The sequence below is a fragment of the Bombus huntii genome, chromosome 10 (genome assembly GCF_024542735.1).
Source record: "Bombus huntii isolate Logan2020A chromosome 10, iyBomHunt1.1, whole genome shotgun sequence".
Lineage (NCBI taxonomy): Eukaryota > Metazoa > Arthropoda > Insecta > Hymenoptera > Apidae > Bombus > Bombus huntii.
Genome location: NC_066247.1, coordinates 5290454 through 5317051, shown reverse-complemented (window position 1 = coordinate 5317051; position 26598 = coordinate 5290454). Strand labels below are relative to the sequence as shown.

Genomic DNA, 26598 nt, shown 5'->3' with positions numbered 1-26598 from the left:
CTGGTTACCGGGTTTGTTACGGATTTAAATTCCAACATCGCCGAATGGAAGGCCGCGTTGCGAATCGGCCTTTCGGCTGGAAAATCGTCGTCCGTTTTTCCCTCGCGTTGATTGCTTTCCTTCCTTCTCCTCCTGTATGTTTTATTGCACTTTTTAATTCGATCAATAGAGGGGGCGAAAAAGAAGAAAGAATCAACGGAGGGGATATAATTTATTTAAAAACAAAATTCCATCGATCTCGAGATTCTTTCATCGCTACGAGTCAAGTTTTATTGGCTTGGCAACTAAGTGATTGCGGATTTTGTCAATGCCACTTAATGACAGAATCCGCAATTACTTAGTTGCCAACCCGGAGTAACTCGTCGAGATCTATTTCCAAGTTGGCAGATCGTTTCGTTTTGTTTTATCGCGTTTAGAAATATACTTGCCCTTGAGATGCTCGAATTTTTATATCTCGATCCAATTTTGTCGTCTTAACGAGAGAAAAGATACTCGATTGTCGCTATAAACAGTGTTCCGGTGACTGAAAATTTTGAATTCTAGAATTGATCGCTCCTATTAATCGAGGACAATGAAGCTTTATAAATACATGTATGAACGCGTAGCTTATAACTCATCATAAAGCGCATTGAAGCACGTGGAGATTGCTTTGATGAAATACATGACGTTTCGTAGAAACCACGCGCCATTAAATTCATGACTGTGATCACGAATATGGAATAACGAAACTGTAATAATTAATCGTTGCGAAATTACATTGAATCATATTGATATCGCTTCGACGAGATATACGTACAATTTTATAGAAACAACATTCGGGGAAGGATTTTCATTCGAAGCATTCTGTATATCCTAACCTATAATATAATGTAGCAGCGCTTGGAAGATCCATCGAAGACTAAATTATCACGATCCTTTTCATTTTTCCATATAATGCAACGAAATTAATCTGCCGCGTAGAAAAAGAAACCGCGGAACATACTTTCACGAAATGGTAAACAATTAACGAGAGAATTTCGATAAGAGACGGAGTCGCGTAATCGTTACGAAATAGAGGTTAACGTGCAATTAAGTCGATGATTCGAGTGATCGATGAACGTTAATTGGACCGCAATTGGAGGTTCTATTAAGCGGATCGACGATACGTCTTATCTGGATATTATTATTTTCGCAACGTCGTTCGTTATATTTAGAAGTCGCATATCGATTTGTGGCCTGGCGGCGCTAGTGTCGCGTGATTAATTCCCCGACGATAAGTAAGTAAATAAGCCGGTAGCGAGAAGGGCAAAGAATGAAAATTACGCGTGTCATATGTTAATTATTATTATTGTATGATAATCGTAAGATTAACGTTACGGCATTTCAGTTCACTGGATCGGGTCGCGTGTGGATCGAAACTCGATGATTGAAAATGAAATAGTCGCGAATACGTGCGTCATCTAATCGTCGAGCGTATTTGAAAATTCACGATTATACGATCGCCTTGCTCGATTAAAGAGCGAACAAGAAATTTTGCTTATTCTTATTTAACGTTATCTATGTTAATAGCGGCTAGTAGAATTTACGTAGCACGAGCTTCTCTAACCTAGACTATCGATCGCTTATCGTTAATTATAGCTGTTTAAGCTCTATCATTGCATCAGGAATAGATACGTCGTAAGCAAAGTAAAATTTGAAGGTTATGTCGACGAGGTTGGTATTTAGGTTAGAATTCTCTGTTGGAAATCGTGAATCTTGGGAATAGATAGTTATTCATTTGTAATATTACTATTATATCGTTTGTTGTAGTGTCGTTTTAATAAATAAATATATTTTTCCTCTTTCAGTTTTTTTAATTGTTTCTTATATATTCATTGCGTGTTACGTATTACGTATTAATATATTTAGAATTATAAAGTTCCACGTTACGTTGGTTCAATATGACATGTTATCACAGTTTTATTCGCAGTATTATTCGTTCTTTCCAAATTGTTTGCCCCTCGACTCTAGTAAAAGTTCTTTCACGAGAGGATGCATAATTCATCGAGTAACTGAAAATTTCGTAAAAAGGACCTGTCTAATGGAGACTTACTGTTCAGTATATATATGTATAGAGTACATATTTATAAATTCTGAGAACCATTCTTTACGGAACAATATTAAACAGTTCACAGAAAAGTCACAAAAGACCCTCAGATCGGCAAATCACCAATTTCAAGGAAAGGAGAAGTAACTGAAAATTCCGTAAGAAAGATCCGTTTAATAGAAACCTACCACATGTGTATTCTAGAAAAAGTGCTCTTTACGAAAACAACGTCGACCAGTCCACAAGACAATCAGACAAAAGATTCTGAGAGGCACGAGTCATCAATTCCAAGGAGAAGAGAAAGTAACGAAAAGTTTCATTAAAAAATCTATTTGATGAAAACCTACTACATGTATATGTATTCTTGTTCTTTACGAGACAACGTCGATCAGTCCACAGGAAAATCAGAAAAAAATCCGAAGATCGATCGATTGTGTAGATCGCCACCGAGTCGAAAGGAAAGAATAGGATGGCCAACTTTGCTACTCGAAGAGAAACGATAGCCAGCTAACGACCGATAAAAGGGTAGTAAGAGAAATAATTACGGCGGGACAAACGAAGATATAAAATATTCTGGATGAGCTATCGTCGGCATAAATTTCAGGAGCGCGCGTGACACGTTATAGCGCGATGCGACGCATAAACGCGCGCACACCGAGGCGGAAATGGCGCATTGTGCGGTATCCCTATGGCGGGATATCTGCGATTCTGGGTTGGAAGGCATTCGACGCCACGTATGCAGGTGATTGCGTTCGCCAGTGCAATGCGACTCGAACCAGGATCCAGGCATTTCGATATTAGAATAGCAATGAGTTAATAAAGGCGGGTCGACGGTGATGTTCGCTCGACAAGATTGGAAATTGCGCTCACCGTTCCGATTTTTATTCCTAAAATATTGTAATTTAAGCCCATGATTTGCACGCATATCTGTAAATAGGTGTTCTTTATTGCGGTAGAGTTTATCACCGATAATTTGTCAATTATATGCTGTATATATATCGCTGAACGGATTACATCCCCCCCCCTTTTATCTTACTTTTCTTCGTTTTCTAGCCTTGAAGGCTGCTTAGCTTAATTTCATACAGTTGATTAAGTTTATTTTTATCCTTACGCTGAATCTTACACACAGTTAAACAAATTTATTCAGAAAACGCTCGTTGCTACGAACTTACTTCTTGCATTTATTAAAAACATGGTAACCCGTTTCTATTGACCTTTATAATCTGGGGTTAGGTTAGATTTGCAGCTATTTGGTATTACGCATACGTGCACTTAAGCAAAGGCGTGTTCGGTGTATAGTTCTGTGTCTCTGGATTCCTTTCATTCGTTTCTACACAATGCTCTTATCTTCATTGTCTCTCGCGTGTAGTAAAATAGCCCTCAGTTTGTACTGCCAGTATCTGTTACACCGTTTCTCTTCCCTTCGAATGCGCTGTTTAACCGGAAACCAGTTTCTCAATTCTTATTTAATCTCTATCCTAATTTTCATTTCACGTTGAATGCCACGAATTCGTAGGGGTTTTTCAATCCTATTATTAATTCTAACTTTACGCTGGGATCTCGCCGAGTATTTTAGCTATTTTCTTCTTAATTCGTACTATCGTCGAGTGTCATAAGTTGGGAGGATTTTTAATAATCCTATTATTAACCCTAATTTAGCCTAGAACCCTTCAGAATGTTCTAACCATTTTGTCCTAATTTCTATTCGCGTTAAACGCCGTAAATTGGTAGAATTTTTATAATCTTCATGGTTACGTGTGTCTAATTATACTTATCATAGGGATCTAGGCTCGAGTGTTAGATTATTTAATTTTTGCTCGAACCTCAGCCAGTTTTATTCATTGATCCAATTTAATCCATACCATTGAGAGTATTATAAGATGCAAGATAAAATACTCTGACACAAATTATGCTTTTCCTAATCTAGTTTCGGTATTAGAATTTAACTGCGTTTCTTCTTAAACGCGTACAGCTCGTTTCGAACAAAAATAAATGATTTCACGCATCAACATACTTGTTACAAGACTAAGCGTTTATACGTATTACGAAAGTACGCTTACTGGCAATCTTGATAATAGATAGTTCACATAAACAAGGTTCCATTGCACGCAGAAATGTCTGCAACTGAGAAACAATCTCAAATAGGAAAACACGTTTCCCTCGCCCATCGCTGAAACAGGTGTCACATATTGCGGAACACCCTGTATACGATCCGTCGTAGAAATAACCGAAATGCTCGAAAATTCAACAAAACACGGGCAATTTATCGAAAGAAACGTCTTATTTTATTCGAAGTAAATGCAACGATTTTCACGAGCAACCGACGCGTCAACCTCGATGGTCGCGTGTTTTTCCGTGGAATTCCTTCGAGGATGTTCGCCACGGACTTCCGCGTGTCTCGACTGCTGTCATAACATCTCCCCTTCGTTGTTATTTTAAGCCGCGGAGACAAAAAAAAGCAATTGCGCGGTTCTAAATTTGGCGAGTAGAGCGGCTGGTGCAACATCTTAACCAATTCGTCTTCGAGAGAAGCTGCTACGGCAACCGTACGATGCATCACCATACGACAAAAGCGCGTCTTTTCCGACGCGCTAACGATCCCTGTTCCGATGTTAATTGTTTCGTGTAATTTGGCTTCGAGTGATTTAACCGCCATGACAAATTCCACGATAACGCGATAACGAACGGTGTTTTTACCTTACACGATCTCGTATCGATGCCGCTACTGGCGTTTTCCTAGTCTTAAGAAGCTCGGTTATTTTCGCGACAGACCGTGTTATATTGCTTGGGAAGAAAATGGGTCGAACGTGAGCGCGTCCCGTAAAGGCAGCCACTCTCCAGGTCAGTAATAATTCGGGACGTACGTGCGCTCGCGTGACCCAGTCTGCACACGATGCATTTTTCCCAGCGACTTCCGGCCAGCCTCCACCCCCGGCAGTCAGCCAAGCTAACCGTCGCGATGCTTAGCAGAATTCACCGGGGCCCTGCCTGGGAATTATCTCGTGTGAGGGGGCAGTTTCCAACAGTTTGCTGCGTTGCAAACCAAGCTCTATACGTGTAATATATAGATATATATGTTCCCACACATTGAACTTGCCTTTGACCAATTTCATATTTGTCGCAATTTTGTTCGTTCAATTAGTTCAGTTCGCAGAAACTGAAACACGTTTTCGCAACATTTATTTCTTACACCTGTTGGCATTAAGAGTCGTATATATTTACTTTATACCGTGTTATCGTATAAATGTTTCATAATGTACGTGCCGTAATATACATCATGCGCATGCCATACATTCGTAGTATATATCGCTTTGTTTGTTTCGTTTCACTTCATTTTATTTACGTACGTATTCCATTAGTCTATATTAGCGTGAAGAGTTCGAGCGCGAGAGGATGGGAAGGAAACTTGGTTGATCCACGTCGAGCTTCCCTTTCACGAGTTTCATATTTGTTGCGATTTTGTTGGTTCAATTAGTTGGCAGAAATTTCCGCAGACACGTTCCAGTGACGGTGATTTATTTGTTACAGTTCGGAGTTAACGCTAGGAACCATACATATGTTTGTTTTATAATGCTTTATTTATTCCATTTTGACTTACATACACTGCGCCTGCCTACGTTACGAATGGGCGAGCCCAAGCGCAAGGGGGTGGAAAGAAAGCAACGTTGGTACACGTCCAGCTTCCCTTTCGCGAATTTCATATTTATCGCAATTTTGTTCGTTCAGTTAGTTTGCGGAAATTTAGACACGTTTTGGGGACATTTATTTCTTGCTACTCTGGGGTAGCGTTACGAACAATACATTTATTTTATATCGTCTTGTTCTATGGATTTTATAATGTACATTATAATATGCATATATTATACGTTCATAGTATACATTTATTTATTCTTTTTTATTTATATTCCCAATATTACGAAGGGGTGGAAAGAAAGCTTCGTCGCTCGACGCCGAATTTCCCTTTGATAAATTTCATATTTATTGTAGTTTTGCTCATTCAGTTAGTTTATGCAAATTTAAACACATTTTCGAGACACTGATTTATTTTGTTTCTTTTGCAATTCTAAGTTGACATCAAGAGCAACGTATTTATTTTATGCTCTATTGTTCTATAGATTTTGCGTAATATATGCGTATTATAATATGTAGATATTATACATTCATAGTGTATATTGCTTTATTTATTCTGTTTTATTCTATTTTATTTATATACATGTTCCGCTTCTGTATAAAGGGGCGGGCTTGAGCGCGAGGGGGTGGGAAGAAAGCTTGGTTGCTCGACACCGAGCTTCCCTTTCACGAATTCCATATTTATTGCAATATTTTTCTCACTATATTTTGTCAATTCATGGCGAACGTTACGTGGCAAAATATTTAACAGAAATATTTTTGCGTTGAGAAATATTCAATCGCTAAATACTTCAACGAAATTCCTGATCAATTTCACCAACGATAACGAAGACGATTTAATAATTAATTAGAAAAATTAACAAATTCTCTTTCGTCGTAAATGCAATAAGAAAGTCAATAGCAAATCGATGATATTTTTCCGTATTCGTCGTAACATCTTGATTCTGATATTATTTGTAAAAAGCGTTCGTCACGACAAAATACTCGTAAAAAAAAAAAAGAAACATTCGTTACAACGCTCGTTCATTTTAAAACCTTTTCCCAGTAGAAGCACGCTGCAGTAGAATTGTGAAAAAATCTTTGTAGAACAAACTTGGTCACAGTAAGGTCGAAGGATTATTAATTCCTCTTCCGTGTTCCCTATCCTTCAACTTATTTCAACTTGTTTCCATTCGTCCATCGAACGAGACTCTTTGCTTTCCTTAAAAACCGATAAACGTGTTTGCCTGGTAGCTACGGGGCCGCTGATCGCGGATACGTCGATTTATTGGATTATCGTTGCAGTTGGCTCCGGAAGTGGTTAAGTGCCACGACGATATTCTTTTTTTCTTCTTCCTTCTTCTTCTTCGCCGATTCTTTTTTCTCCTCTCTTCGGACGTATATGTAGAAGCGAGTGTAGAGGAAAATCGTTTCCCTCGTTACATCGAGAGAACAAAAAAAAAAAAAAAAAGAAAAAATTTGCGGACCGGATGACGCGGAAGTTGCAAAGTCTTTGTTTCGGTATCCGTCGTTGAACCCGTTGTTTGTCTTTGATCGCTGTTTTGTTCTCTTATGGTCGATGCCTTCGCGCACACAAAATAGATGTCCTTCGATTTCCTCTCTTTGCTGTAGTTTCTTTGTCGTATTTTGTATTTATTTTAGAATTTATTTTATAATCAGATCGCGTGGTATTCATGCAAAATTATGCTTTTGTAAACGTGTTAAAAAAACGATAGCTAAACGAAGATGCATTTCACCTACCAAATATTACAATAAATGTTCTACCTCGCACTTTTAAATTTCTTGCAAATGCCCATTCTTTAAACGTTCCCATAAATAAAACATAAACGACAAAACATGAGAATCTGCGGTCTACTTATGGTATATTTGCTTTGTTTATTTTACATCCTTCAGCGTTTTTTCATTTTATAGTTTGTATTCATCGATTTATTATTTTATACAACTTTTATTCTGCTGGATCTATACGCAAGCGTATTAATGCAAAAAGCTACTGGTATTTTAACTGAACACTGGGTGTAATCCACGTGGATCATTTTTTGTTTACGTTACGTTGCAAAATGTGGACACTTGCCGTGCACGCAATGTGGCAAATTGCACGCAACAGGAAGTAAGAAAGATTTCCGTAGAAACCTTCTCTTACCGATAAGATGGTAAACGAACCTTCGAAATATCCAACGAAGTAAAGTGAAATTCACAAAGTCTGTTAACGGAAGAATCTCAGATAAAAGAGCAAAGAAGTAATTCCCTTGACTTAATAACCAGGAACAATGCACAGGAGTTATACGAGCGACAGTTGACGTGCACATTCTGTAGCTTTTAACTGCGTGTACCACTTTTACCTGAACCGTAAAAGCTGGCCATTAAGCTAAGAACCATGAAAATAATTTTACCTTAATTGACACACGCTCTTGGATCGCTTGAATTCGCGCCACACTACGATGACTTGCCGCGGTTCGTTAACTATGCTGCTGGCTTTTCATAATTTTATCGGTATAACGACCGATGGCAGCAGGGTTGCAACGGCGGAACGGAGGTCGAAGGAAAAAGGGAAGAAAGGACACGTCACCCTTGAGCGACTGGCTGGAGCCAGTGAAAGAGAGTCGATATAAAAAGGTCCATTAGTAATATCTGCGTCTGAAGGGTTGTCTCGGTATTTATACTATTCTTTCCACGTTTCTTTAAACCACTGCTCACTTCCGCTTCTCCATGCCTTCTGCGCGGATCAAACTTCGAACCATATTTCTTCCGGACGAAGCGGACGACGAAAAATTTGTTACGAGCCGTTCCAGCTTTGGGAATTTTCACTCGCGTTTGGAAGTTGAGAAGTTTCGAACAAACGCTGTGAAATATGTAAAACCACGCTACGAGAAGAATGGGATAAACGTAATAAAGGGAGGTCGGGACAACGTGTGCAGGAGTCCTGTACAAATTGGCAGGACAATTTAGTCGCAATGTGACGAGATAGCGACAGGAAGGTGTAACGAGAAATACAGGGAATTAAGGGAGGAAAGAAGAGCACAGAGTGTTTGAAGAAGACCCGATGTAGTTGAGTAGAAGATGATGAGGAAACCAAATATTATTTCTTTGCTCACGATATGTCCACCTCTGTCCAACCGTAATGTCCTACCAAACAAAGATTGTCAGTTACTTGAAATTTTTCATGCGATGATAACTTCATTTTTCGCAAATGAGAGAATTTTGCCTGGATAAACGTGGACCGATCTTAGGCAATGCGAAACGAAATTTAGCTGCTTTAAACATTCAGTTGGATCAGTCGATGATGATAACGAGATTCAGATGCGCTAACGAGGAGAGACTCAATAGGTTGCCGGTAAAAGCAAAGACAAACTGTAAATTGCGTGGATAAGCTGAAGAAAGGATGTTACGCTTCATAGAAGAATGCAGAGAAGTTGAAAGAGAAAAGGAATTATCCAGAAGAGTAGAGAGTAGCGGATGGATGAGGAAAATAGTAGAAAGTCGAAAGGAGCTAGCTAAATGAAATTCAACAATTCTTTCAAGTATTGTGATAGTCTTTAAAGCATCGTATTAATGAAGACTGTACACACAATCACGCGGCAACCCCATTTTCAAGGCCGAAAAGCAAGAGAATAAAGTTATCCATCCATGAAAGTTCAAAACTTTGTAATAATAAATGGTACGACAGAAATTTTGGCGTCAGTCATTTAAGGGTTGGAAAATTTGCGATGAATCGTTGGACGTTTGAAAAATTCACTGTAAATCGTTCGAACATTGAAAAATTCACTGCAAGTCGTTCGAACATTGAAAAATTCACTGCAAGTCGTTTGAACATTGAAAAATCCGCAACGAATCGTTTGAAGGGTAGAAATATCCGTAACCAGTCGTACGAGGATTGAAAAATTTGCAACGGTTCGTAGTGGGCTGAGAAATTTCTAGTAAATCGTTGAAAGTTATGAATCATACGAGGGTTGAGAAATCTGTAATGATTGGTAGATGGTGTGGAAATTTTATTATAAATAGTTGGCGTAGTTTGGCAGACTCGAATCGTTCGAGGGTCGCGATGAATGGAAATTGCTTAATCCTTGCGTAGACAGAATAAAAAATTTGAATGAAATCAGCGATGACACGGAGGGATGACAAGCTTTTAACAATTTATAGGATAAAAATATTTACAAGGGATTATGGAAGAATGGAAAAATGTATAATAAATCGTAAAGTGATTAAAAATTTGTAACACACGATAGAGCGGATATGCAACATTCGTTGCAACAAATCGTTGAAATAATAAATGTATAATAAATTTATAGGGGGAATGAACAATTTATAATAAATCGTAAATATAATGAATTGCGTGGTGGGATGGAAAAGTTATAACGAATCGTAGAATATTGACAAATTTGTAATGAATCATGGAGGGATTAAAAACTTGTATCGAATCGTATGGAAGATGAATTATTTATCATATAAATCAAATCACAGAACTCAGAAAATCTAACAAAATGATTCATCTTCCTATCTACAATTTTTCAGAAATTATGCGATGTTAGAATTCTTACATTAAAATTAAATTATACAAATAGCACATAAGCAAAGAAACGTCGTTGCCACTGGTTAACTATGCATCGAGTTATACATACAAAAATGAAAATTCGTGTATATACAGGGTGTTTCGTTTAACTGGAAACGATAGAGTATCTCGCGAGAAATTAAAGTTGTGACAAAAATGTTTTAACGAAAGTTCTTTGATTCGAAGAGGGACATCATACGATGCAAATTATTTGTTTGCAGTAATACGAGAGACTTTATGGTCAACTTTATTTTTTTTTTTTATGGAACCATATGTTTTTTAATACATAAAAAGGTATTAATCTATTTATATAGAAAAACTTAGTTTAGCAGATATTTTAACTTTAATTTTGTCGTATGAAAGACAAGCGAAGAGGCGTTCATGTTTGTCTTTGTCTTTCATACATGCTATAGGTTTCACGTTTATGATGTAAAGCTAACTTGGCTTTAAAACAATTAATTTTATGCGAAAGCTATGCATGCAAAATATTAGTTTGCCCAGAAAGGTTTCAAAGAAAGTTTCAAAGTTTCAAATACAACAAAATAGATCATGCATAATTCGATAAAATAATATAAAACAAGAAATGTTGTTTATCGCTTCCTTATAAAACGAGAAAAACTTTTTGGACAACCTAATATATTGATGAAAAAAAAAATATATAAATGACAATATAATTATATAATTGAATATATAACTATATAATTGAAATATATACTGGTTTCGTTTAGCTTGTCAATGAGAAAATAATAAAATAACGAGTTTCGTTGTTCTTGTAGCCTGAAAGGAGGGGACATTTAAAGAGAAGATCGAGACACGTTTCCAACAGTTAGAAGGGAACTGTGTCTCATTTCCGTGGTGGAGGTCGCAACGTGAGACGTGACCGAGAACTTTCGTTATAGTTAAACAACCGCGTCCGATTAATCATTTTCCGTCATTGCTCCCCTTGAATCGTGTCCATTACGATAAACAGCCGCGTGAATGCAGTCACGTAACGAGAAACGCGTGCCTCGTCATCCTACTTGGAAATTACTGAATTTCACTTGAAAATTATGATACCACCATAATCGCAATATATACATACATACTATAACGTTAAAGTTACAAATAAGTGATCGAGGTCACCGTGAAACTTGCGAGAATCGGATTTTCTGCGGTAACACGCAGCAAGTTTCGTTACGTTCTTCGAAAGATTTCAAATTTCGCGATTCTTGGCCGAGGTTCGTATCGATGTTTTAGAAGGCCAGACTTTCGATAGTTGACATTTTTCTGTACGTCGTGGAATATTGTTCTCTGGATCAATCGACGAATCAATGGAAATTGCAAATGTTGCAGAATTTTGCTCGGTCATATCGACCTTCTAGACATTCGCAGTTTTCCTTCGTATCGCTAACGAAGGAAAATCCAATGGCTCTGGGTCGATTCTTTCGGGTGGAAAGAATATCTTAAGGGGGTGGGGGGTAAGCTTAATTCGTACAAAATAAGGCATGTTTTTATGAATTATTTCTGACGACACAGTTAAAATCTCTTTATTAAAACCAATAGTACATCAAAGTATGACATTCGAAGAATATTGTATAAAATTTTCACGGAGAAATATTAAAAAATACGGCAATGGCAGCAATTATTCGGACGTGTCTGGGAAAAAAGTAGAATTGCTCATAACTTAATGCTAGATCGTCTGAAATAAAAAAATCAAAGTTCGTTCGTTAGGTAGGTTTTGATAAAGAGATTTTAACTGTGTCGTCACAAATAATTCATTAAAACATGCCTTATTTTGTACGAATTAACCTTACCCTCCTCCCCTTTAGTAATAGTAATATTTATTATAATTGAAGCATCTAATAATATGACAGAAATATCGTTTCTTATATCCTGCGTTTCTAACTATTCTTCGTTAAAACCGTCTTTGGTTAGATTTCTGATTAAAAGGAAGATCAAATCCGCTGCTTTCTAATTACGCGAAAAGTGGACAGAGGAACCACACGAAATAACAGAGCGATATCCCAGTCTCCCTTGCCGAACCAACATAAAATAGCAGAGATCGAGCTATTCAGACTACATACTAATTGCACACACAGGACCAACGCACAAATTTCTATTACGAAGAAAAGCTGTTCCGTGATGTGAACTCTGCCACCTACCACTTACAGTGCAGCACACACTCATCCAGAAATATCCGCAGACTCGCGTATTTACGGATTTCGCCTAATTACATTACTTTGCGTTCTTTTGTAAATTTACTTTCCTTCTCGTGGATTTATCACGTTGCTCTGCGATCTGCATATTATTTTTCGACGATGCTAAAACGTATATTTATTAACAAACGGTATCGATGAAATTATCATGAAGATAATTCGTAAGGTAGGTAAGAGGAAACGTGTACATGTACACGAACGTATACGGCAACACAAGTATCAGTGCATCTACGAACAGCAGTATAATTCTAAAATGTACAAGATTAGATGAAGACGGATTTAGAATCATCGAAGAACACGAGCGAATATTCGATTTGAAAGAAGGTGGAGAAAATCTCGGGAAATTTATCAAATCGACAGACTTGCGAGACCAGATACGAGTAAAATCATCGCTAATCACCGTATTGTCGATACGACGTGTTAAAGAATGCAAGACGAAGAAGAAGAGGAAGAGATTTGCTAAATATTTTGCTTTTTTAAAAAAAATCTTATATCTAAATTATTCACATTATTCGTAGGTGCGACACGTACAATATCATACAAGAATGATGAAATTGATATTTTAGATGGATTTATTCAAAGAAAAATTCATCGCTCAAGGGATACTTTCAGCTCTAATTATTCTTGTGGTGCGTTGAACTTCTGGATGCATGGTGAACGACACGTGTACCGGAATAGAGGCACGCGTGGGCATTCTTGTACACGTTTACGGCGCACGTTTCCTTACCTTTTCGAACGATATAACGGTACACGCGTGCTCCCACTGATGCATTGGCTCTTTCATCTTATTTCTCCTTCCTCTGTATCGTCTCGATCCCACGAATCAACGTATGTAGTTGTTTACGCCCGTTGAGCAACAGTATTTCCGTTCTTAAATGTTAAAAACATATGTACACGGTATATATTGATTAATAGGATCAGAATTTTTCTATTATCGATTCTTATATTCTATACAATCGTGACTATATATTTTTAGTAGTTAATAACATTAGTTAGTAGTTTTATACATTTTTGCTAGTTAATAATTGTTCATTTGAAAAATTGTACGAAGTCTTCCTGATAATAGAAAGTCCAATCGTTTTCATTCTCTACGCTGTGTAAATTCCTCTTCGTTTATAACGTTCCTTCTCTAGTTACGTTTTATCTACTTTTTAATTAGTTTTTATCGTTTATGTAAAAATATAGGAATATCTGGCTTATTCGTTGAAGTTACTCAATTAGGTGAACAGATAGTTGTCGTTCTAGCAAAAACACACAGCACACGTGTGCGTTATCCGTTAAGGCGGAAGTTTACTAAATAAAACGGTGGAATGCCGCGTTGTAAAACAATTTAGATAACCCACGGAATTGCAAGTTAATGTCTCATTCGTGGGAAGGAATCGCACACAGTGCTCCGCTGCACATTTTTTAGCCAGCTTGGTCGTTGCGAAAGGATTAAGGAGAAAGGATTGCATTCTTTCTAAAGCAACAAAATTTCTCCCTTTCGCCGACATTTTTCATTTCCATTCCCAGAAATTTTCATTCGTTTCCTTTCGCAATTGCAAATTAAACGCAATATTATTCGTTTCCCATTTGCAAGGTCTTTGGCAAATTTTCTGCATATTTATTTTTCCATTCTTTTTTTTTTTTTAACTATTTCATTTCTTTCGTCAAACCTTTGGTCGTCCACAAATTCCAACGGATTTTTCCCCAAAATTAAGAAACATATCGTCTGCTTTTCATTGACAAACTTTTCGTCGTCCGGTAATTTCTACGTAGAGCGAACCTGTACGAAACCTACTTAACTGTGGAAGTTTACACAACTTTCTAATTAGCAAAGCAAATTGTGCGAACCAAATTGTATTTATTCGACGGTTCCATAATGTGCAACAAGCAGAGGAAATAAAACGTTCTATTTTAGTAACAATAAAACAAAAGCTTCTTCTATTTTTCTCTTTCTGTTCTTTTATTTCTCTTTATTTTTTCTATTTTTTTTTTTTTTTTTTGCCCAATGACGTGGGTAAAATACGTATACGCTATGCGATATTACACCTAATCTAAATTAACCACGATAACATCGAAAATGATTAAGTTCTTGCGTTGCCCAGCCGGTACAACTTTCGCGTGCCCATCTATTACATTGTGCACGTACACTGTACCCAAGCTTCTACCCCGTGCCATATTCTCTCTGACGATATACGCAGAATTGCTATTTGATTTAATCTCTTTTTCTCCGCCAATTTTTGTTTCTTGGTTGTTGTCGTTGATCGTTACAATAAATTCGAGGTAGCTCCTCTTCTTTCTTAAAGTAGCAAGCAATTTATTTTCGTGGCGTTTTTACCGTATACCGTTGTGCCATAGAACGCAGGAACATAATTTTGTATTTCTAATGAAATTTCAAGGGGGAAATGAGCGGCAAAAATGTTCCAAATATCTCGATCAACAAAACGCTGTAGTACAGCTTCGAGAACTGTGGAAAATACAAGCAGAGACTCGATGATTCCTTAGAAGTAAAAAGTACATCGTTCGTGACGAAACAGTGTCGATGTGCCAGGAAACAATCGCAAAACGCCGGCGGAAGTTTTTGAATTAGTCAGAATTTTATACAGAATTTGCCCGTTTTCTCTCAAAAGTGCAAACGAATTTTTGAAAAAAGGAAACAAAAGATCTCTACTGACAAATCCTCCAAGAAATTTCTCTACGTTGTTATTGGAAATTTCAAATTCAAAAGCATATTCAATATTAATAAAGAGAATCTACTCTTGTTTTTTGTTTCTTTTTTTTTTTTTTTTTTTGCCAGTTCTTCTGCCTGCAGAAATTTTCGTCCATTCTATTTTAAAAATACAAATTAAAAGAAAAATATGTGATCTTTCGATATTTCGACTTGCCAAGGATACCCGATGATATTCCTTTCGGTCCGTAATTTTTTCGATATACGAGCCGTACTCGTAGTTTGCTTTTGACACGTGTGCTACGCCTGGCGAGCGGCACTTAACGCGCCTCATCACGCTGACCATCCATTTATTCCCTTAAATGCATTTGCTTGAAAGTGGCTGTTACGTGGTACCTGGCTCGAACGGCTTCGTTATCTTCGTCGCTGCTCCGTCGCGCGGTTTCCGTTTCCCGTTTCATCTTAACCGTTGTATCTTCTCCCGGGGAAGGGTTTATGGCTTCCTTAATAAAGAAATCGTTATTTCAGAGCACGTTGTATAAAGAATTTTTACGATGGTTACCTTGTTCTCTAACGATGTTGCGTCTAAGGATTCTTTTGAAGTTTTTAGATTTCTCTTACATTTTGATAGAATCCTTTAATCGTGTCCTTTACAGTGGTACAGCGTTACTTTGACACGTTAATTCGTGTCTTACATACTTTTCAAGGATATGAAAAATGTTAAATAAAACAGTAAAGAAAAAAAGAGCAATGGATGCTAGAAACAAAGTTAAATTCAAAGAATTACGAATGTGTTTTTACATTGGACGCTTGAATAACGAGAAACCGTTACCGATATTTTCGAAACTCTTTGAGAACCTTTTGTCTAGTAATGAGAAGAAAACAGTGAGAAGATGGAAAAGATCGGTCCGTTGAGTATAGCGCAGAAATTTGTGCGCCTGTGTTTGTCGGATGTAGCAAGTGATGCTGAAAGTAAATAATACAAAATATAAAATAATATCAGCGATAATGCGAGTAAAATTGATTTTACCAGGAAGAAGATGACCAACGTCTTTCTGTATTTTATTATTTATAATATATATAGATATAACACACAACATAGATTTGTATTATTATTATTATCAAATATTCCACTCTTTAAATGTTACACACTGTCTTCAATCTCCTGAATCATTTGTTGAATAATTTAAAAATTACATGGCAATTTTGACTCAAAGAGGTTGATATTTAAAAGCTTCTCGAAATCCGGTACGTACAGTTAACTGAAAATGATTGCTTGGTATTTTTCTACAATGAAAAATTTACAGCTGTGACTAGAAATGGTGGTACGTTTGTATCGTATCGATATTTGCTATCGATACCGCTATTGATACTCGGAGTATCGATACACGTGATGTGTATCGCAAATGGAGCAGTGGCAGTTTTATTTCTTTTTTTTTCTTTTTTAACGAATATCTCGAAAACTACTGCTGTCCGTGGGTTAATATTTATGAAAAAAAAGTCGTTGAGAATCATGCTTCCGAGAACACGTTAGAAAATCGATGATTCGGAAATGAGACGATTGGGCGGTGGTGTAACGAGATACCGGGCAATGTTTTTGTCGCTAGTTTGCTCAGAAGTGAGTTATTTGATCGGTCCATTTCGACATTTATGAGCCGGCTATCGATACCGCGATATATCGTCACACCGATACAAAATATCGCTGTTAGAATTGAGAAGTATCGATATTCGAGATATCGATTACCGTAACCCCCTATTACTAGTTGCAAGTTTATCTTGATACGATGACGAGTTTGTGGAACAGAGGTTAGGATATTCAGAAGCATTCTGAAATAGATAGTTTGAGATTCACGCGCGAGGAAGCTGCTTTGCATTTTAGATCTTATTTCACGGAACACGTTGTTCGATCAGAGCACTGTAAAAACGAAATCAAAGTAAAATTACCACTTGCGAAGCTTGTCGAACGAATAATTTAATATTCGGCATAGGACGGAGGAAGAAACACAGAAAGCAATATATAATATCAGTTGGGAAAAAAAAGGTAAAATTTATATTTCCAATAAGATAAATTGTATCTCCCATTTATTTATATCTCACGATATTGTCCTGTTAATTCACACAGACGTATCTGCCAGGAGAAGGTGGTTTCGAGAAAATTGACTTTTAATATTTAATAACCAGGTATCGATTTCACGTATCTGGTCAGACTAAAAAAAGAAAGACAGCCGTTACATCTTTCAAACTATTACGATGAATTTCAATGCAGAAAGGATTTTCTTATTCGATGTACATGTAGAAAAATTATTGGCTTGGCAACTAATTGATTGCGGAATTTGTCATTAGGTGGTAACGACAAAACCCGTAATCACTTAGTTGCCAACCAAATATTTTCACGCTACCTAGCAACAACGACTCGATTTAATCGAAAGTTGCTGATACGTCCTTTCTTTTTACTTAACTACCTTTCGATTTTCAGTTAACACGACAGGATATTCTTTAAATATTGACAAACTGAAAATGTACTGTTCCATGTCGTATGTTCATCTGAAACAATATCAGCAATCGTATCGATCGAGAAGATAACAAGTTTAATATTTAGCGGCAGTAGAAAGTGGCAAGTTAGGAAAAAGAGAGGCACGATAATTAGAAAGAGTTTCGACATGGAGATCGGTACGAAACGCGAGTCATTCCCAACGGGGCGTCATTCCACCGCCTTTTCTCGTAGGCGTCGTAGAAATTTACGGGGGCGTCGAAGTTGTCCCATTAATGACCAGGTCGGCAAAGAAATAAATGAAATCGAACAGGTTCTCGATAAATGGAATATCGCGCACGTGCTTCTCTGACGAACTTTGACAGAAGTGGAACGGCAGAAAATATCCGTCAGCCCGACCTGCGTCTATCGATATATTTCATGCCTCTACGTACGATACTTGCAGTATTTTTGTCTTAATCTTCGTTATTTTTGCTACCTCTTTTTTTAATCTCTATAGCATCGTACGTGCTACGGTTTGTTAAGCCTTTGGGATTATTTTTAGCAAAGGAGAAAGATTCTACGTTCTGAGTTTGATAATTCCAACGTTTGGAAAACGATCGATTTCTAGACTTAATAATAAAATATTTCCAAATATCGAGACTTAGATCTTGAAATAAATTCGAATATTCCAATTTTAGAAAGTACGCCAAATTCGTTGCGAAATTTCGATATTCCATTTGGAGCGTGTGGGGAAGGTACGAAAATCTTGAATTCTTAACAGTTTGGATATTCGAGAAATACGAACGTTCTGGGCTTGAAAATTTGGAATCTTCAAAATGTTCAAAAATTTGCAAATTTTCGGATTCGAGAAACCGCAACGCCGATCGACCAACCAGTCGAAAAGAGAATGGGCTAGTAGTTACTTTTCGCAACTTCGTAACGAACTATAAAAGAGCAAAGAGAAAAGAAATCGATCACTCTCGAACCTCAGATCAATCTACAACTACGGAGAGCTGTCTGACGGATGAAAGTTTCAACCGGCCATTGCCTCCGAAGAACACGTCACGGCTAATCCCTTCGATATCGGCTTAATGTTTCGAGGGATAATAGCAAAGGGGGTTTACGTTCGCGATAAGTTTGCATCCGGAGGGCGAAGTTACCGGCTCTCAATGGCGTTTCAACGGGGTTAACTCGAACGATTCCGATAAGTGCATCGAATATCGCTACGATATAATTGCACGTCGAAGCGTACGGAGTCGAGAAGCGTACCGTGTCGTCTTACGTATCGCGTTCGGTGCTTGCCATGGATTATTCTGAGAAGATAATTTACCGATTGTTAAAAAGAAAGGAAATGACGATATCCATCGAGCGAATTGAATTGTCGTCTATAAATTGTTGAAGATATTTCTGCAGATACGAGAAGAAGAGATTGTCGTGCGTTATTTTTTTAATCCTTCTGTCCTTCTAATTTTTAATTCTTCTGTCCCAAATGAATGTTACGTTTCGATAGACGTTGGTAAATTTCACATAGTTTTTAAGTATTTGGTCTTGCTATTACCTCTGCATGTATTCCATGCTTCTCGCGAATAAAACGATCGAGAAAAAGAAGAGATACAGGAACGAGAAGAAGTTGAGGAGAAGAGCAGAGTTGGCTTCGCGATGTTGCATTTTTGCTATTTCGAATTGTTCGAAAAATTCATTTTCTTCGCGAATAGTACGTTTGTAGAATTTTGTTTGGCCCTTGTAGCTTGTAAAAAAGGAACCGCGCGTTCAATCTGCGCGACGCTGTAGACACGACAGCGAAATTTTAATTGAAATGGCAATTTGTAAATTGTTTTCCAGCCATCTTTTCCCTGCGTGCAATTTGTAAAACGGAGACATGTAGCTAACTTGTTTGAAAATATCGATAGACTTCTCAGTGGAAATTTGATTAAAATCGTGCCCGATCGTTTGACAGAAAACGTCCGAGGAAATTTGAAATTTTCCCTCGCAGAAACTCGAAGAGGTTTCACGAATATTTCTCCATTGTTCCTACTACGATTTATCTACGATCTATAACGAGACAATTTTAACCCCTTTCGATAAACAATCTATACCAATAAATTTGATCTCTAATTAATAATCTATGATTGTAAACTTAACAGTGACCCATAAAGCTAAATTTGACCTACGAATATAATAATTATTATTTACAAAATATTTACCTTTGAGAATCATTTACAGTCGCGTATCTCTTCGTTCGTTTCGTTGTTCCTTAAGAAGACATAGAAGAAGCACAATGCAGGGAAACGAAAACTCAAGGAAGAATCTTATTAAAAAGCCAGATTAAACAGAGAAGAAAATTTGATAGTGCGGACGAGATGGAGCGAAAAGGATATGATAAAGGAGACGTTCTACAGTTCGATTTAACCGGAGAGAAATTCACGAATTCGTCGGTGAATTTCCTGTTATCCTCCAGCGATCAGTAATCCATTAGGAAAGTTCAAGAGGTTGGAAGATGAGAGAGGATGGAAAGGGGTGAAAGAGAGAAACAGGGGCGAAAGAAGATAAGAGGATGTGAGAACGGGGGTAAGATAGCATTGTAGTTGATAAAAGGGATAAAGGACAGCGGAGGGTTGTAAAAGGGGCGAAGATAGCGTAGAAAGAGCGTAGAAAATGGATGAAGCAATATCTGATCGAAATGGACAAAACTGTTGAGAAATAATCGATGTTCCTTTCCTAAGGAGAATTTTGCTTCTCGGCAAGAATTACAGAAAGGGAAGGAAGAAATTAAAAGAAAAAAAAATGAAAAAGTCGCGCGGTACGTGCGATGATAAAAAGCTACACGAGTTGGAAGAAAATAAAAATGAAACAAAGTTGCATGTCTTCTTTAAAAAGAAGAAAGAGCTAGGACAGTCGAAGGAAGCAGCTCGAGACAACGGGAGATGCGGGTAATGATAGATGACGGTGAAAACGAAACGAGAGAAAATGGAGGAAAGGTAATGCAATGAAAGAAGGTAGAAAGATAGCGTAGAAATAGTAAACAGTGCAAAGGAAGCGTGTAAAACAAGCTTGGAGGAAACGAATTTTAGGAAAAACAGAGTCGCATCTCCAATATTAATTTTGAATATAATTATATTAATACCGAATAATATTGCCTGATAATTATAAATATATTTGCGATTACTAGACTGCATATTGATATGAAAATTCATATTTTTATGGATACGATTAAAGGAGTAGGGTGTAGGACCTATTGGGTTGGCAACTAAGTGATTGCGGATTTTATCAATATCCAATCCAATATTAGATATGACAAATAGCACTGTTGTTTGAATATTTTCTATGTTTTTGCACATCATGTACGTTCTGTTCATTTTCGTAGCTTTAAATTTTGTGTATTTCCATAAAAATCTGCGCACCGGTTAATTAGGAGATTCGTGCAGAAAGTGATACGCCTTTACGTATAGAAGCCATATAAAACGACGCTTGTAAAAGTCATCTAGCTCTATTCATATGTTAACACGTATCATACAAAATTTCGCGTTTAAATAGCTAAAAGACTGTCAAAGTTCCATTGCTTTAAAATAGCAATGAGAATCGAGAATGCCGCTGATGACGAAGCACCGTCTGTCGCGTATTTACGCCTTTTCAATGAAAACCTTCGAATTATCGCAATTTAAGGCTAACAATGTTACGGCTGAATGATTCGCAAAACGACGTCTGCGGCAATTCGTTACAGGCAGACTGTATATCGTCGTTGTTAAAATAAGGAGAAACCTGCATCGTCTTATACGTACAGTTCTTGCAAATTATTTCCTAAACTAAATATACGATACATTGAAACGATACTTTGAAGCAACGTTTGCAACAACTGCAACAATTTTAGGGTCACTTTTAAATGTTCGATTCCCAAAAAATGACGATGATGCATTTTCTCACTGATTCCTCGTATTAACGAACGATTGTCGAGAATGTCAGTGGACCTGTGAATTGTTACGTGAAAGTGAAGAAAAAAAGAAAAAAGAAAAATTGTTGAATCTGTTTCAGATTCAAAGCGACCCAATCTCCCGTGCAACGTTCAAGAAACCGCGGAAACGATCGATCCAACCAAATTTCTACCAAGATTGTTGCCGACAAAACCTTTGCAACACGGCCGGTTGCGGTTTCAAACGCGCGTTTAACGTTTTCTCCGCAAACAATCGAATTCAGACGTTTCGAATTTCCGTAAAAAAAATCGGCGTTCCGCGTTTGAAACGCGGAACAATCGTCCGCGCGTATGTACGCGCCTTTACCCTCTCTCCTTTCTCGGTGGAAACGAGCCTCCGAAAGGCTTTGCAACTTGTTTGAAAAATTATTCGCATTAACTCGTTAATGGCCGGTAGTTTGGAGCATTAGCCTGCTACCTAGAAATGTTGTTTCGCCGACGAAAAATTGCGACCGCGTTTCAGAAATTGTTTCCTGACCGCCGCGGGAATTATCGATTCCATTTTGTCGAGGCGCGCGCACAAAATGGCGCGAGGATGTGTAGTTGGCGGTTGTCCCCCAGTTCCGCGATTCTAAACATCTAAACGACGCAAATTATTATTGTCGTTGTAAAAATTTACATTTAACGTTGACAGATAATTTGAACAATCGTACAGCCACCCATGAAATTGTTTGCACACTTTGGAAAATTTTCAGCTATGTGTAAATGTATATAGTCTGTGTCGTAGGAAGGAAACATCTTGGTATTTCATTGAGCGCTATATTGAAATTTTACAAACAATTTGGAAGATTCGGTGACTCGTGAAAGTATTTGAACACTTCGTGCGGGAAGCTTTGAGGGGTACATTATGTGTATTATAGGAAACATTTTGCAACTTCATTGGCACAATTAGACACCATTATTACGTACGTATATGACAAGTTTCGAACAGTTTTTTGTAATACGTGTAATACTGAACATTTACACGTAAAGGGCTCTCGTACGTCGATACAGGTACTCGAATAGTTCTGTAAACCTCTGTTAGGACTTACATGCTTACATACACATTTGAGAATCGTGTTGTCGAATCGTTACATCCATATCAAATATATATGGTTATATCAACGAGTATTAAAACGTAAATGAGTCAGCTATTTTTACCTTTTATATACTTTTATATACATATATAGATTAGCAGATATGATTATTGTGGTCTCTTCTATTACTATTGCAACTATAACATAATCGAACATCGTATTCTCACTGTACGTATAAATCCCTGATTTCAAAATCCTAAAATCTCACATACGGTAGTTACAGAAAGTATTGCCACACCGTTGTATTTATTATAACATTTACATACTAATCGATTTGGCCTAAATATATCAAATTTCGTATCGTTTAATAGTATTCTCGTATAGTTGCAAAAATTTAATACCGAGAAAATGAGATATGTGGAACGTGATAGAAAGAACGCTTCCTTGAAAAACAAGGGTGCATGCCAATACTTTTTGTAGCCACAGTTAAACCGTTAATTTTTATACCAAAATTGAACAAAGATTTGGCGTACTCACAATGGGTACGTTCGATCGTACGTCAAAGACGTCCCTTCAGGAGGAAGATTTCCTTTTCTTCCCTTTTTTCCTTCCTCCTTATTTCTCATGGTTCCACCCTATGGTGAACAAAAGACGGTCCCATTGCGCGATTTATAGCCGCGCTTAAGAGAACCTACTTACTTCGGTTCTCGTTGCAGCCGCGGCAAATCGAGTTGACCCTTGAACTTCGAAACTTTGTTGCGAGTTGCAGCTCGAATTGGCCCCGTAACCGCTGTAACAGTACTTGCTTTCTAAATGCGCCGTCCAACCCCTTCCATCCCCTTCCTCCCCCTCTGTCCAACTACCTTTGTGTTTCATTTCCTAGCCAATTTCATCCGTCTTTCTAGAACCTGACAAATGAGTCGTCGTCACAGGAATTCTAGAGTAGTTATTCATATCGAATGAAATTTTTTAACGAAAATTTTTTGATGTGTGTGAAATAGGGAACGTTGCAAGTGGAGAAATATGACTATATGAAATTAGGGCGTATATAATAATTAACAGCATTATTATGACTATGATAATGTACTAATAATATGAACTATAGGACGCTATATTTAACGAAACTAGACGATGTACACTTCGGTACACAAATCTTAAAACGTCCTCTATTTCTAACTCTTCGAATCCGGACGACGTATATATACGTCTTGTATATTCCGATAGAATTCAGGCGACGTATATATACGTCTGTGTATTTCGATAGAATCCGTGCGACGTATATATGCGTCTTGTATATCCCGGTAGAATTCAGGCGACGTATATATACGTCTGTGTATTTCGATAGAATCCATGCGACGTATATATGCGTCTTGTATATTCCGGTAAAATTTAGGGCGACGTATATATACGTCTGTGTATTTCGATAGAATCCATGCGACGTATATATACGTTTTGTATATTTTTACTGAGCCCGGGGAAAGTTTATTTGCGTAGTTATTTATTTTTGTTATTTATCAGCGAAAGGCAGGAACTGGATCTCGTACTGACACTGGGACACTGCCGACGCTGATCGGTGGATCCTAAATTATCTCAAATTAATGAATATTGATGGGAAAATATTATTTTCGAACATTTTTGTTCTTGCCAAAGTTTCCCGGATTGAAAAGGTTAATAAAATTTTGATATTTGGTCTAATTCTAAGTTTTATGTATTTTTTCATAAAACTATTGACACGTCGCATACGCGCTTCCTTCGTCGTTTAAAATACAAAGTTAAACGAATTGTTAGAATGTATAATTCGCCCGCAACTTCTTCCAATGTCGAACAAAACATAATGTGGCTGTGGTAAGATTTTTGCGCGAGGATGTTTGTTGGCGGCTTATAATACTTAATGCTAGAGTCTGTAGTTTCATTTAATCTTCTGCTCGTTAATATTCACCTTCTGCACGGCAGACATTATCATTATTAATGACGCTTATTACGTAAAGCATAAAAGGTCAAATTAAGTTATGACGACAGAGTTTGTAGCGATTATTAAATTAAACGATATTAGTTCAAAGCCAAGGTTTATCGTTTAAAATAATAAATATAGTGCGGTAGCTTGTTAAACTCGTAATTTACACAAGGTAGTACATTTTGGAGAAAAAAGAAGGTTTCGTTTAATTTTATGGATTAGGAAATCGGTTCGCAAATAAGTCTATGACAATAGTGTGTGTTCGTATTGTATATGGAACTTTGAAGTTACGTTGGTTGACTGTGTGAGAAAACTTTGCTTAGACGATGATAAAACTGCTACATATACACAAAGTTACTGCAACAATGAAGACTTTAAAAGAAGTTTGAATACCATAGTCATAATAATAGAAAGACGTTGGACATTTTTATTCGATCTCAAGTGGACGATTTAAAAAGTATAAAGAGGTATTCATATAAAGTAGAAACTTCAACATTGATAAATTCCAGAAACACGTATAGATCATGTACGATCTACGGAATAAAAATATCATTTGAATCGTCGTTATTTTAATCAATTGTATTTCCTAGATGATACACAGCGGGTTCGACTCTTTTAATGGAAACATGCAGCAAATGGCGCATGATGCTCATTACGTATGTGTTCTAATCACTGCACGACCAAATACACCGGTTTCGGCATAATGCTGATAACCTTATCGCTGACAAACAGCTTCCAAATTGATAGCCTTTATTAGGGATCCTGTAATTAAACGGAGATACGTATTTCTCGCGGTCGGATTGTTTCCCAAATTGGAAGAATTACCGAATTATTGCCATTGATAATTAACCGTTGGAAGATTGATAGGAATTTATTAATTCATTTCTCTGAGATTGAACAATTTTTGACGCGTGTCAAACGAATGTTTAACTTTGGAAGTTAAAATTAATAGAACGAAATAACTCTATAACTCTTTTATTAATTTCTATGTTCGTTGAATAATCTAATACGCGATTAACGTTTAATTCTGAAGAAACGAATGATAGTCTTCGGTAAGTTTATTCATTTTCAGGAAGATAACATAGGAAAAGAAGAGAAAAATGATTGAGTTACGCAGTTGCTGGAAATTATAATTGAATATTAATATATATATCGTTATAATTGTTTTAAGAAGTACAAAAGTCAATTATTTCTTGTTTGAAGAGAGTAACTTTTACACGGTCGTTCCATGATTCTCTTCCTCGCGTTACCGACTGAAATTATTTTGAAAACTACACAAGACTTAGTTACTTTATTTTAAATTATTTTAAAAACCAGAGAAGATCGTACCAGGAGATATCATCGTAGGATGAAGGAAAACAAAAATTACAAAGTCTGCGGTGAATCTTCTTGGAAGAAGAAGAAGAAGAAAATTAAATATTAAAATTGACCAGAAATCTTCGTCATATTATTATCATCAATGGCGTGTGTCGCTATCTATTTACAGTAAAACTAAGTACAAGTCACTCCAAGTGACACAAGCGACAAGAAAAATAAAAATTACAAAGATTGGAGCGAATCTTCCTGGAAGAAGAAGAAAACATTAAAATGTTAAACTTGACCAGAAATTTTCGACATATTATTATCATCAATGGCGTATGTCGCTATTTATTTACAGTAAAACTAAGTACAAGCCACTCCAAGTGACACAAACGATAAGAAAATTAAAAATTACAAAGATTGGAGCGAATCTTCCTGGAAGAAGAAGAAAACATTAAAATGTTAAACTTGACCAGAAATCTTCGACATATTATTATCATCAATGGCGTGTGTCGCTATCTATTTACAGTAAAACTAAGTACAAGCCACTCCAAGTGACACAAACGATAAGAAAATTAAAAATTACAAAAACTGGAGCGAATCTTCCTGGAAGAAGAAGATATTAAACTATCACGTAACCAGAAATCTCCATCTATCTAGAATTAAATACGGGCAATTCTAAGAGATACAAACAACAAGGCAAATAAAAATTACGAAAAGTAGAGTGAACGTTCCTCGAGAAAGAGGAAAATATTAAATTATTTCTTAATATTTACCAGTAATTCCTATTTTTATTCGACACG

At 36.9% G+C, this 26598-nt stretch overlaps 1 protein-coding gene and 1 long non-coding RNA gene across 4 annotated transcripts in view; both read left to right on the top strand.

Moving 5' to 3' along the window:
- The window catches only part of LOC126870098 (syndecan-like), a 231566-nt gene that overhangs the window by 61335 nt on the left and 143633 nt on the right, over positions 1–26598 (top strand). The window lies entirely within an intron of this gene.
- On the top strand, positions 184–3067 carry LOC126870138 (uncharacterized). Of its 3 annotated transcripts, XR_007691125.1 has the most exons (4): positions 184–1256; positions 2147–2368; positions 2458–2593; positions 2670–3067. It is a non-coding gene; the product is annotated as an uncharacterized LOC126870138 (long non-coding RNA). The 3 variants fall into 3 exon arrangements; XR_007691124.1 differs by having other exon boundaries at positions 2458–3067; XR_007691126.1 differs by lacking the exon at positions 184–1256 and adding an exon at positions 1263–1692 and having other exon boundaries at positions 2458–3067.